This window comes from Sceloporus occidentalis, unplaced genomic scaffold (genome assembly GCF_023333645.1).
Source record: "Sceloporus occidentalis isolate IW3139 unplaced genomic scaffold, rSceOcc1.0.p SCAF_3, whole genome shotgun sequence".
In the NCBI taxonomy this organism is placed as follows: domain Eukaryota; kingdom Metazoa; phylum Chordata; class Lepidosauria; order Squamata; family Phrynosomatidae; genus Sceloporus; species Sceloporus occidentalis.
The window spans coordinates 236,242,925-236,255,123 of NW_028316983.1; the positions used below are offsets into that span (position 1 = coordinate 236,242,925).

At 41.7% G+C, this 12,199-nt stretch overlaps 1 long non-coding RNA gene across 1 annotated transcript in view; it reads left to right on the forward strand.

Annotated features, from left to right (window-relative positions):
• Positions 1-987: 987 nt before the first annotated feature.
• Positions 988-12,199, forward strand: part of LOC149317643 (uncharacterized) — a 119,330-nt gene continuing 108,118 nt past the window's right edge. Inside the window, exon 1 of the long non-coding RNA XR_016280750.1 lies at positions 988-1,059. This is a non-coding gene — a long non-coding RNA (uncharacterized LOC149317643). The remainder of the gene's footprint in view (positions 1,060-12,199) is intronic.

A 12,199-nucleotide genomic window follows, 5' to 3' on the forward strand; every position in this document is an offset into this window, starting at 1 on the left:
GAAGACTACATGCTGCCAGGTGGTTAGACTCAGTCAAAGTGGCAACAGACTTGAGCTTGCAAGACTTGATTAAAGCAGTGGAGGTCAAGGATCATGGAGATTTCTCACCCACAGGGTTGCTATGAGTTGAGGTTGACTTGAGGGCAGTTAACAAAAACAATAAAGCATTTACTTACACTCAGTTATCCCTGGATTGCAGCTTACCAGTTTGCGTCCACTTTGTACAGTGTTTGGTTCTTGACTGCCATTAAGCAAGACAGCCTCTTGATCCCTTCTAGTTACTGGATGTTAGGCTTGTAAAGAGGTGCTTGTTTACTTGGCTATGGGGAGTCAGAATTATCTTACTGTCGTTAACTGCCTTTTAGTTAACCTCAACTCATGGTGAACCTGTGAATGAGACACATCTCCAAGACCCCCTATCCTCAATCACTCTGTTCAGATGTTCAGGCCCATGACCTCTCTGACTGAGTCTTAACTACTTGCCACACAGTCTTTCTCTCTTTCTGTTGCCTTCTGCTTTTCCTAGTATTATTGTCTTTTTTATTGAATCATGCCTTCCTATGATGTGGCCAAAGTATGACAGCCTCTGGCTTGATCTCTTTGTCTTTTGGCCATGTATAGTATCTTCAGTGCTCTTCTCCAGCACCATGTGTCAAATGGGTTGATGTTTTTTCTATTGGCTTTCTCCACTGTCCAGCTCTCACATCTGCACATGGTGATGGGGAATACCATGGCTTGGATGATCTTAACTGTCCATATCAGGAGGGGTTCCCAGCCGTCCCTCCCTCTCTTCAGCATGGTGTTTGTTGTAGGTTGTACTTTTGTTTTTGTTTTCCATTTTCAGGTGGCTGTTGTACAAAAATACAGCTTTATTTGTGACCTGTTACCTGAACTTTTTAAGGAATTTCCTTCCTATGTGGAGCTTTTGAAATGTTTCAGAGCAGAAATTCCAATCTTGTTGGCTAGCTGGTTATCTTGGGCTTTTTTCTTCTTCAAAAGATATACATATGTCGCATACTATTACTTTTAGTCTAGAGCCCCAGGCATGTCAAGACCATGGTAAGTTCTCTGTTGTACTTTTGTCTGTTCTGTTCTTTCCTTATCTTGTTTTCCGACCTCAGGAAGTGCATAGAAGTTGCTAAGCCAGTCTTTTGGGCATGAACTCTCTGACTTTGGATGACAAATAAAAGTGGAGAACCAGCAATACACAGGCAGATGTCAGGGGCAACTCTGCATTGCAAATTCTTAGCTTTGATTATTGTGAAGGAGTGGGGCAGGGTTGGGGGAGGGCTGAAAATTATTGCCCAAGGCAGTTCCTTTCCCAGAGTAGAAGGTGTGTAGTTAGAGGCACATGATAGGGAAAGAAGTTGACCTCAGGGGCGCGTGTGTGAGAAGTGTGAAGTGGTTGGCCTGCTTTTTGTTTCCTAGTAGAATCATCTATTCAGGACATTATTCTACTCCCCTCTTTTGGATCATCTGGGTTAGGGATTATTAGCCCATTTTATATTTGCAGATTCATTATGTTGTTGCTTATTTCACAGCTTCTCAGTATCTGATGTGGGAGAATTATAATTATTTTTTTCCCAATGTGCCAGGGGCGAGCACCATATTTATGCCCCTTTGGTTAAAATTGTGTTTGATTGTCCTGGAAACAATGCAGAGATCAGCAGCCACTTTGAGTAGCACTCATCTGTTTCATTTCCCTTCTTTTGAAAGAAGGCAAAAGTAACAAAGCAAAGCTAGTTCCCTTTCTCAGTATACACACTGGTCTGTGAGGTTTATATTGAATTAATAACATGGTAGATAACTATGGTAGAGCTATGGATTCTCTCCCCCCCCCCTCCCCTGATTAAATATGTATCCCTTGATTAAGGGTTGTGGTCCAATATACACAGTAAGTCTGACTGAACGCAGTGAAGTTTATTGTCGGATAGATGTTCATCTTATTAAAATTAAAGTAGGAAGTGCTGATGGTAATACAATCACCCTTACATATCCATGGTTTTTTTTTTAATCCATGGATTCAAGCATCCATGGTTTTAAAATATTTTTAAAAATGTATAAATTCCAAAAAGCAAACTTCATTTTACAATTTTATATAAGGTAATCCATTTCACTACACTATGTAGTGAATGTCATTTATTCCCCAGATCCAGGCCACTGCCAAGGCCTGTAGATTCTTTCGCCACAACATTGCTCCTCTATATATTTGATCTCTCTCTCTCTCTCTCTCTCTGTGGGTTCCTTCCCTTCGGACTTCAAACATGCTCTTGTTTCCCCAATTCCGAAAAAACCTTCTCTCAACCCCTCTTCTTTGTCTAGCTATCGTCCAATTTCTCTTCTTCCTTTTCTTTCTAAGGTCCTAGGATGGGGGACACCTGGCTGAATAAAACTACATGTGAAAGGAATCTAGGAGTCCAAGTAGACCACAAGTTGAACATGAGTCAACAGTGTGATGCAGCAGCTAACAAGGCCAATGCGATTTTAGGCTGCATCAATAGAAGTATAGTGTCTAGATCAAGGGAAGTAATAGTGCCACTCTATTCTGCTCTGGTCAAGCCTCACCTGGAATATTGTGTCCAGTTCTGGGCACCACAATTCAAAAAGGATGTGGAGAAACTGGAGCGTGTCCAAAGGAGGGCGACCAAAATGGTGAAAGGTCTGGAAACCATCTCCTATGAGGAACGACTTAGGGAGCTGGGGATGTTTAGCCTGGAGAAGAGAAGGTTAAGAGGTGATATGATAGCCCTGTTTAAATATTTGAAGGGATGTCATATTGAGGAGGGAGCAAGCTTGTTTTCTGCTGCTCCAGAGACTAAAACACAGAACAATGGATGCAAACTACAGGAAAAGAGATTCCACCTCAACATTAGGAGGAACTTCCTGACAGTAAGGGCTGTTTGACAGTGGAACAAACTCTCTCGGAATGTGGTGGAGTCTCTTTCTTAGAGGTCTTCAAACAGAGGCTGGATGGCCATCTGTTGGGGATGCTTTAATTTAAATTTCCTGCATGGCAGGGGGTTGGACTAGATGGCCCTTGTGGTCTCTTCCAACTCTATGATTCTCTAAGACAGAAGCTAGGAGATGCTGCAGCACTTTGCTTTTGCCCAGGTTTGCTGGGAAGGACAAGTTTCTTTCCCCTCTTTTCTCCCATGTGCCAAGTTAATGACATGCAAAGTGTACTTTTGCATTTTGAACTGAGTTTGCATCAGTGGAAGTAAGCTGAGGACAAAGGGAGAGCTGGGAGGAGGTGAGAGAAAATGACATTTTAAGAGCAGCTGAAAAAAATGGAAAATTGAAAAAAATGATGAATGAGTTGGAGGGTACGTTGTCAAGTATGCCAATAAACAATAAACATACCTGTGCAAAACATTTTCCTGTATTCTCCCTCGCCTCTGGGGGAAATATTTTGTAAACATTTGAAGAGGATTTATACAAAGAGAAGATTTGTATGAAGTATGTTTGACCAGGAGATCCCACAATTGCAGCTGAAAGGAGTGCCAAATGAGATACAAGTTTATCACCTTAGTGATAACCCTAGGAGAGTTTGGAAAGAAGCTCACACCTCTCTTGGCCTCCTCCTGAGAGAGGCCTCTTCATTCACCACAGGTATCTTTGTGCTGCTGCTCTGGTAATACAATGTGATGCTCTTATCCTCCCATCACATCTGCTAAGGCAGCCAATTTACTTGGCTTTTATAGTGAGCGCACAGCTTAAATTATCAGAAAGTAGATAGCAGGAACACATTGCAACACAGCTTGGTATCTGCAGGTGCTGTCTGGGTTTCTGGGTTTTTGGAGTTCAGAAGTTCTTGTCATTTTGCATCCTGGCATTAACAAGCCAGGCCTTTTGAAGAGAGGTTTGAGGGATACAAAGGGCTGTGTGAAAGAACGCAGGGGTATAGCAGCTTCTGCTGTTGCTGAATAGGCAACACACATTCTATAATATATTTCAATGCAAGTCCCATGCCAGCACTGTGAGATAAAAGCTTTATTTCCTGTAACTTCTAAACACACACATTGAAGATTTCAGCATCATACAGTGCAGTCTAATATTGACTCTATCCAGGCTAGTCCTGCCAGCCAACAAGGGTAAATAAAAATTATTGGGGCTGTATTTGGCAGGATATACCTATATATAGCACCTTCCCCCTCCCCAGATACAACAATACAGAGATTTATTACATTTCTTTTGAGGTTTTTTTTTTTTTTTTTTTTTTTTTTTGAGAAAGGGGGTGGCATCTTCACCCAGGACTGAAACAGATTGAATCTCAAGGAAAGTCAATTTTTCTGTTGCCAATGGAGTTTAAATTTTAGGGCCTGGATTTTGTGATTCTGTTTCCCAAAGAGATATGGAGAGGAGTGGCCTTTGACTGCATGGATATCCCTTCAGACCATCTTGACAGACAACAAAAACAACATCTTGACAAGATGTACATCTGTGACTAACATCAGTTTTTTTCTTCTCCTCCTGTAATGACAAAAATTAATTTCTAGCACCAGTTTTCATGGGCTCCAGTGTACTTTCAAATGCAGCTTGAGAAGTGGAAGAAATTTTGCATCTGAAGAAAGCTTACATTTTAATTTTTCCCCAGTTAGTCTCAAAGATGCTACAGGATTCCTTTATGTCATTTTATGCTACCACAGACTAACACTAAGGTGTGTCTTTGAATGTACCTTTAAGTAGGTTGCAGTTTCTCCCTTCGCTGTTTAATATCAAAATGTATCTTTTCTTCAAAATCACTTTCTACTCTTTTTTCTTTTTGCATTTTTCGTAGTCCATGTGGCCCCCAGAGGATCCTAGAACCAGCAGATTGGCTCCTCAGCCCATTGCCAGCTCATGACCTAGATTTAAATTTAAAGGGAAAAAAGTTCTATCTAAACATTAGCAAGAACTTGCTGGTGGGTAAGAGCAGTTCAACAGTGGAATAGATTGCCTTGGACTATGGTGGGTTCTACTTTTTTGTATTTGGGTTTTCAAATAAAGGTTGAATGGTCAACCTTTTGGAATGGTTTAGTTGTCTATTCCTGCATAGCATAGGATTGGACTGGATAGCACTTGGGATCCCTTTTAACTCTATGATTCCTTGCTATTACTGATCTTCCCTGCTTCCCTGCTTTAATTCTTCATTCGGTCACAGAGCACCCAAATCTAACTGCAAAACAAAATAATTGTGCAAAGCATAATAATATACACAGCATTGTGAAGCAGCTTCACATGTTCAGGCTAGAAATTTCTGATGTTCTAAATAAATTAGGGTCTGATTTAGTGTATTTACTTGTTATATATTCAATAAATAAAACTTTGAAAGTACACTGTGTTCATTTTATGTGCTGCATAATGTCTTGGAAGCTTTTCTTCCAAAAAATTAAGATGGATGAACTGAAATATTTAATGGGAGGAGAATGACTGAAACATGAAATATGTTTTGTGTTGTATTCAAACAAATTACTACTTCATCATCATCATCTTTATTTTCATAAATATTTTAAGATATGAGAACAAAAGAACATATACTTCTGTCCACTGCTTATTGTGAAAGGGGAAAATGGCACTGAAAACTGTTAATGTATACATGTTAGCATGGCTGCAAAATATGCATCTATATTCATTAGACAGGCATTATGTGAGAGCCAGCATGATACAGTAGTTTCAGTGTAGGACTAGGACTCTAGAATCTGAGTTTGATTTCCTACTTGGAAGTTTAGTGTATGTTTGTGTGATGTGTCCCGAAGAGATGTCCTAAAATGATGTGTGTGTCACTTCTCCATTACATCCATCAAGCAGGCAGTGTTGGCAAGAAAAGAGACAACTTTCTTAGGGGCCATAGGCTGCTCTAACAACAATCAGCCCTCCGTATTCATGGATTCTGCATGCACAGATTCAACCATCCATGGCTTGGAGGGAAAATACACACACACACAAACACACTCCAAAAAGCAAACCTTGAGCCATTTCATTTAAGGGACATCATTTTACTATGCCATTGTATAGAATGGAACTTGAGAGCATGAATGGATTTAAATAACCATGGCAGGTCCTGGAACCAAACCCCTGTGGATGAAAAGGGCTCATTGTATAAGGAACATGCCTTGTCCCTTTTTTGCAAAATGTAGCCAGGCTTGCTTGCTTCTTTTCAGTCTTGTGAGTTTGCTTGTCCAACAACATTTCTGGGATGGCAGACCTTTCTTGCCACTTGGTTCATAACATAGGCAATCGAGTCTGAATGCTCTTGGCTCACGGCTTTGGAATGTTTGGAGGTGGAGAATGGAACTAGGCAACCCTTGGGCCAGTTTCCCTCACAGGTGTTACCTTGTCATGAAACAAGACGACTTGAGTACCATCTGATGGCTTGCTGACCTGTATTTCTCCTTTCTGATTTCACAGACAGCTTTGTAGACAGAAATGTTGTTCCGTTGGTCAAAAGTAAACTTACATTTCTTTTCTGACCTAGGATGATGGGAATTTCAGCCCAGCAATGTCTGGCATTACTCCATGTTTTTATTTTGAATTTAGTAAGCCACTTTGGATTCCATGTCATGAGAAAGATGGGATGTACATGTATGCAGTTATGAATAAATAAATAAATATCCATCAGACCCTTGACCTAGACCCGCAGGCTAGGGAGGGCTTTGGAATATAGACTGATCCATTAGCATTCCTCCCTCCAGTTGAGGTCCTCTGAATGCTTTTCCTTTCTATTGCTGTTTCCTGTTGGTTCTCTCTCTGACACCCTCCAAGCACATTTTACTGCATTTTTAAACAAACTTACACATCTGTTACTGGAAGAAATGCATTCAACTAAGGACCAGCTTGAGAAAAATAACAGCAATGAAAACATAAGAGCAGCTGTTTTAAGAGACCAAAGACCGACTTCAGCACCCTGTTTTCCACAGAGGCCAACTGGAGGACCATCCACACTGCACCATTATACCACTATGATTCCACTGTAAATATCATGGTTCCATCCTGTGAAATCCTGAGATTAGCAGTTTAGGAAGGGGCATTTCAAATTCTCTGCCAGACAGTTCCAGTACCTCATACCAGTCCCAAATTCCATAGGGTGGAGCCATGGTGGCTAAAGTAGAATAATAGCACTGTATTGTGGCCTACAATTCTGGAGAGAAGAGTCAGCTCAGCCACTGGGTGACCTTGGGCAAGTCACATGCTCTCAGCTTCATAAGAAGGCAATGGCAAACCTCACCTGAACAAATCTTGCCAAGAAAGCCCCATGATAGGTTTGCCTTAGGGTAACCATAAGTCTGAAACAACTTTAAGGCATAGAAGAAGAAGAAGAAGAAGAAGAAGAAGAAGAAGAAGAAGAAGAAGATGTTGTTGTTACATAGTGGAGTTACAGTGTCATGTATGGTCTGAGCATTAGACAATAACTTTGGAGACCAGAGTTTGAATCCCCATTCAGCCACAGAAACTCACTGGGTGCCCTTGGGCAAGTTGCAGTTTCTTAGGGTTGAAACAGATGGCTGTATAGGGGCAGTTGATGCTGACCCTTTGAGCACTAGATCGGGGCTGTGGCAACCACACACTGCGGCCCCAATCTGGCATTTTCCAATGCAAAAAGAAACAGCAAAATGCCGCTCCTTTTTCAGCCAGAAAAAGTCCAGCTTTCCTGCTGCAGCAGCGGTGGCTTTTCATCATGCCTGCAGTGTATGAACACTGTGCCACTGGAGTGTCGCAACGCTGCCTGCAGTGTGGTTGAGCAAGCAGTGTGATGCCAGCTTGGGGGCAGCATTGGGATGAATGTTGTCTAAATGCTCTAAGCTGCCCCCAGTTTTGCTCCTTAGTCTCAGAGAAAGGTGAACACCCCCCCCCAAAAAAGTACACAAAAACAGTGGGCTGACTTGGCTTAATAATAATAAATAATAAAATTTATTTCTATACCGCTTTTCCGCATTGATCAAAGCGGTGTACAAAACCGCTTGCTCTGAATTCTGGCTTGTTCTTTCTTTGATTTGCTAATTTGTTCTGAATTCTGGCTTGTTCTTTCTTTGATTGGCTAAGTGCTCTCTTTCCTTGGTGGCGTTTGAGTTGGTGAGCACAGTTCTCTCTACCACATTTTCATGACCACCCTGTGGGGTTGGTTATTCAGATGGTGAAACCTTTGTTGTTCACATGCATTTCGAATGTCCTTTAGTAATTTTTTTTTTGGTGAGGGGGGCTGCCAAAATCTCACTTAACTCAGGATAATCAATCTTGAGTCCCCCCCCCCCGAGATTTTCTAAAACTTTTTCATTGTCATCTGTGTGAATAACCAATGCAAATAGACCTGATAAAATGGCTAAAACTCTGCATGCCTTGAATGTGTTTTAAATGTATCTACATCATCAACCTCCATCTTTATTTGCAATGCTGACACATGTGAGCACCAGACCTCTCAAAGATGTGCATAGATGTGGTTCTGATTAAAAAAAAAAAAAGGGGGGGGACAACATAACCAAAATGCATGAGTCAGATTATATTCATAGTCACACTAAAAAACAACAACATCTAAATAACCCCTGTGAGGTAGATTAAACAGCTGGTGAGATCTTCACAGTTCATTGAGGCTGTGCATTTGGATCTCTTCACACAATTCAGTAATGTAGACCACACTGGCTGCTTTGACTTTTTGGCCCCTAGTTTCCACAAAGTGTTTTTGGAAACTTGAGTTTATTGTTAGCTATTAAATTGTCATTCACCAGTACTGAGTTGTATAGCATATGTAGTTAGAAGCTTGTGGTTCTTTCACAAGCCTTTTGATATTTCTGGCTGCTCCTTCTCAAAACACCTTGATCTTCCCTAGATGCTATATGCAAAGTGCTGGCTTTGCATAGCTTTATTGTTGGCTGTGACAGAGAGCTGCATGAGTGCCCTATTTTAGATCTGCTCAGTTGGCTATTAGATGTTTCCAAATGTGCAGTGGGAACAAAGATAAGCCTTTTCCACTGTTTTGCCTTTGTATCAAGACAAACTCTTGCAAAGTAAAGAGTTACCATCAGATCAGATTTTAAAGTAAAATTGGCTGCATTCTGCTTGTTTTCCCAGGAGAAATCAATATCTTGCACCAGGGATAGTCATTCTTGTATGACGACAATGATATGAATATCCCTGGTGTTTAGTATTGATTGTTCCTGGGAAGTGGCCATAGCTCAGTGGCAGGACACATGATTTGAATTCAAAGATCTGGTTCCGTGCCTGCTGAAAAGACCTCAGCTAGCTCACCTGACCTTGCAAGTTGTGTCAAACAGGGTGTGTAATATTCAAGGGGCCAAATTTCCACCCTCTGGACAGGCTGCATCACACCTTCCTGCTGAAACTAGAACTGGCCAGAAGTCCATTTTTTGTTTCGCATGCCAAAATAAGGCTGCATCTATACTGCAGAATTAAAGCAGTATGATGTGGCTTTAACTGCCATGGCTCAATGCTGTGGAATTCTGGGGTTTGTAGTTTTGTGAGATATTTAGTCTTCTCTGTCAGAGAGCTCTGGTGCCATAACAAACTACAGATCTCAGGATTCCATAGGATGGAGCCTTGACCACTAAAGTGATGTCAAATTGCATTAATTCAAATTGCATTAATTGCAGCAGCTCAGGTCACACAAAGGCATGCACTCTGGCTTAAAGGAGAACTGCACTGTCTGGAATATAATTCTCAATGGTTTAAGATCAAAAACAACAACAATGGATGTGAAGGAGGAGGCTGCAAAAATGGGTGAGGAACTGGCTCTGGCCTGCATATTGTTCACCAGTGATCTAGACCATCTTGGACTAATGGACCAATTGCAGGAGATGGGGAGTTTGCCAGATGTTGTGGATCACAACTCCTACAGTCCCAGTATTCTCCACTTCTACAGACTGTCAAACCATCCATATTGTGTGGTGGTTGCCAGGAGTCTTAAGCCAAAACATCTGGATGGCTAAAGGTTCCCCATCCTAGAAGTAAAGCATTACCTGTCCACCCCAGAGGCATTTCACACTGTGTGATTATAACGCTGTGATTCCACTTTGCCATGGCTGAATCCTTTGGAACCTGGGGCTTGTAACCTGAGGAGGCAATAGAAGAGAATTGTAAATGCTGTTTCATGAAGTGGAAATCCCAAGATTCCATAGATTATTGCCATGGCAGCTAAAGTATAACCATAGAACTGTGGTTGTATAATGTGAAAGAGCCCTCTGTAAATTAACATGAACCCTAGGACCCTAGGAAGCCCCTACCCATCAGAATAGAGGATTCTGGGCAAAATTAAGATGGGACAACATGTGGCCTTCCAAAAGTTGTTGGAGTGCAACTTCCAGCAGTCTCAGCTGTTGTACCTAGTGTGAGGAAGGATGGGAATCGCAATTCAGAACTGTCTCAGTGCTGTGTGTTGCTAATCACTGAAACAGTTCAGCTAATCATCAGAACAATACCTGTACCCATGAATATTATTCATTTACTCATCTCCCACCTTCTCTCCAAGGAATTCAAGGTAACATTGCCTCCAACTGTATCCCTTTGTTGTCTTCACTGCAATCTGTGGGATAGAATTCAAAGAAGGCATCTGAGGAGGTAAACTTAAGTCTAGGAAAGCTCATGCTGCCAACTTCTTTCTTTCAGTTAGTCTCAAAGATACTACAAGATCTCTCTACATTCTGTGGAGTAGGTTAGGCTGAGAGAGTGATTCTCAGTGAGCTTCATGGGTGAATGGAGATTTGAACCTGGTTCTGTCAGTTCCTCATCCAGCTCTCTAACCACTAGATTTGATCAATACTCAGTATAAGTCGGTTTCCCATGTCACTGGTTCTAAATTTCTCTGGTCAAAAGGAGATGCTTGTTTATTAGGGGAAACGAGCAGAGAGAGAGAGAGAGTTGGGTTTCAGTAGTTGGCAAAAGTCCAAAGAGGTCATTGTATTAATCTGTTGCAATGCCCATACTTCAGTGACTCAAATGCAAAGGTGTCAGTTTTATCCGCTGAGATCATTGTGTTCCTTGTGGCTGTGAATCAGCATGGTGGCCTTACACATCCAGAGAGAGATATTACAAAAAAGCAATATACTGTAGTTATTTTACAGAAAGCAACGGTCTGTGTTTATTAAATGAAGTGGAGTCTCTCTTATCACCCTGATAGGAATGGCGCCTTCTCTTCGTCCTTCAAAAAACCTTTGATCAAAGAGACCGGCGGAAGGTTACCTGAGGCTTGTGTGAGTCAACTCTGTGTGATAATCCTTGGCCCTTGCCCAGGAAGATACATAAGGGAGGGGGAGGTGGGTTGTGTTGTCCACACAATGGAAAGAACTGAATGCCCAGGACTGTTCTTGTGTTGCCCCTACTGCTGGTGGTAATCTAGAGTTTAGCAACTATAGTGAAACTTCAGGAAAGAGCAGACCGTTCATCTGAATGGGACAGAAACTGATTAGGACCAAAGGGAGACAGTGACAGAGTGTCAATGCCATTTCTAAACTGGAAATTTACCTTTTTTCCAAGGGTTTACAATGCCAGGTTCTAGACTGTAATGTGCCTCATCATCATCGTTGTTGTTGTTCCTGTGTTGTCCTGTGCATTGTTGTTGTTCTTGTGTGTTGTCCTGTGCATTGTTGTTGTTCCTCTACCTTATAGCGACCCTAAGGCAAACCTATCACTAGACTTTCTTGGCTAGTTTCATCAGAGGAGGTATGCCATTGCATTGTAAGAGCTGTTTGAGAGTGGGATATCCTGCCTTGACATATGATGGAGTGTCCTTCTTTGGAGGTTTTTAAACAGAGGCTGGATGACCATCTGTCAGGAGTGCTTTGGTTATGTCTTCCTGCATGGAGCGTGTTGGACTGGAAAGCCCTTGTGGTCTCTTCCAACTGTAGGATTCTAGGATTCCCTGTTAACATCTGTGCATGTGTTGAGGCTCAGCCATGAGTTTCTGAGATAAGCCAGGAGCTATGGAACAAACCAGTGTAGGGGTGGACTGGAGAAAAATTCAGAAGGACAGATTGGAAGATAGGGCCAAGGAACAAGGTGGAAGTCATGATGAAAGCATAACCAAGAATGCCAAGGATTCTTTGACCTGAATCTGTTGTAAATTAATTATGTTTGCATATCTTCACATATTTTGCATGGTTCATTCTGGGTAGCCATAGGAGAACTAAGAGCATTGTAGAGCAAACGACCTGGCTCTGATAATTACCATCTGACTTCTAGTATGTTGATAAACTCAAGGCTGCATCCATACTTC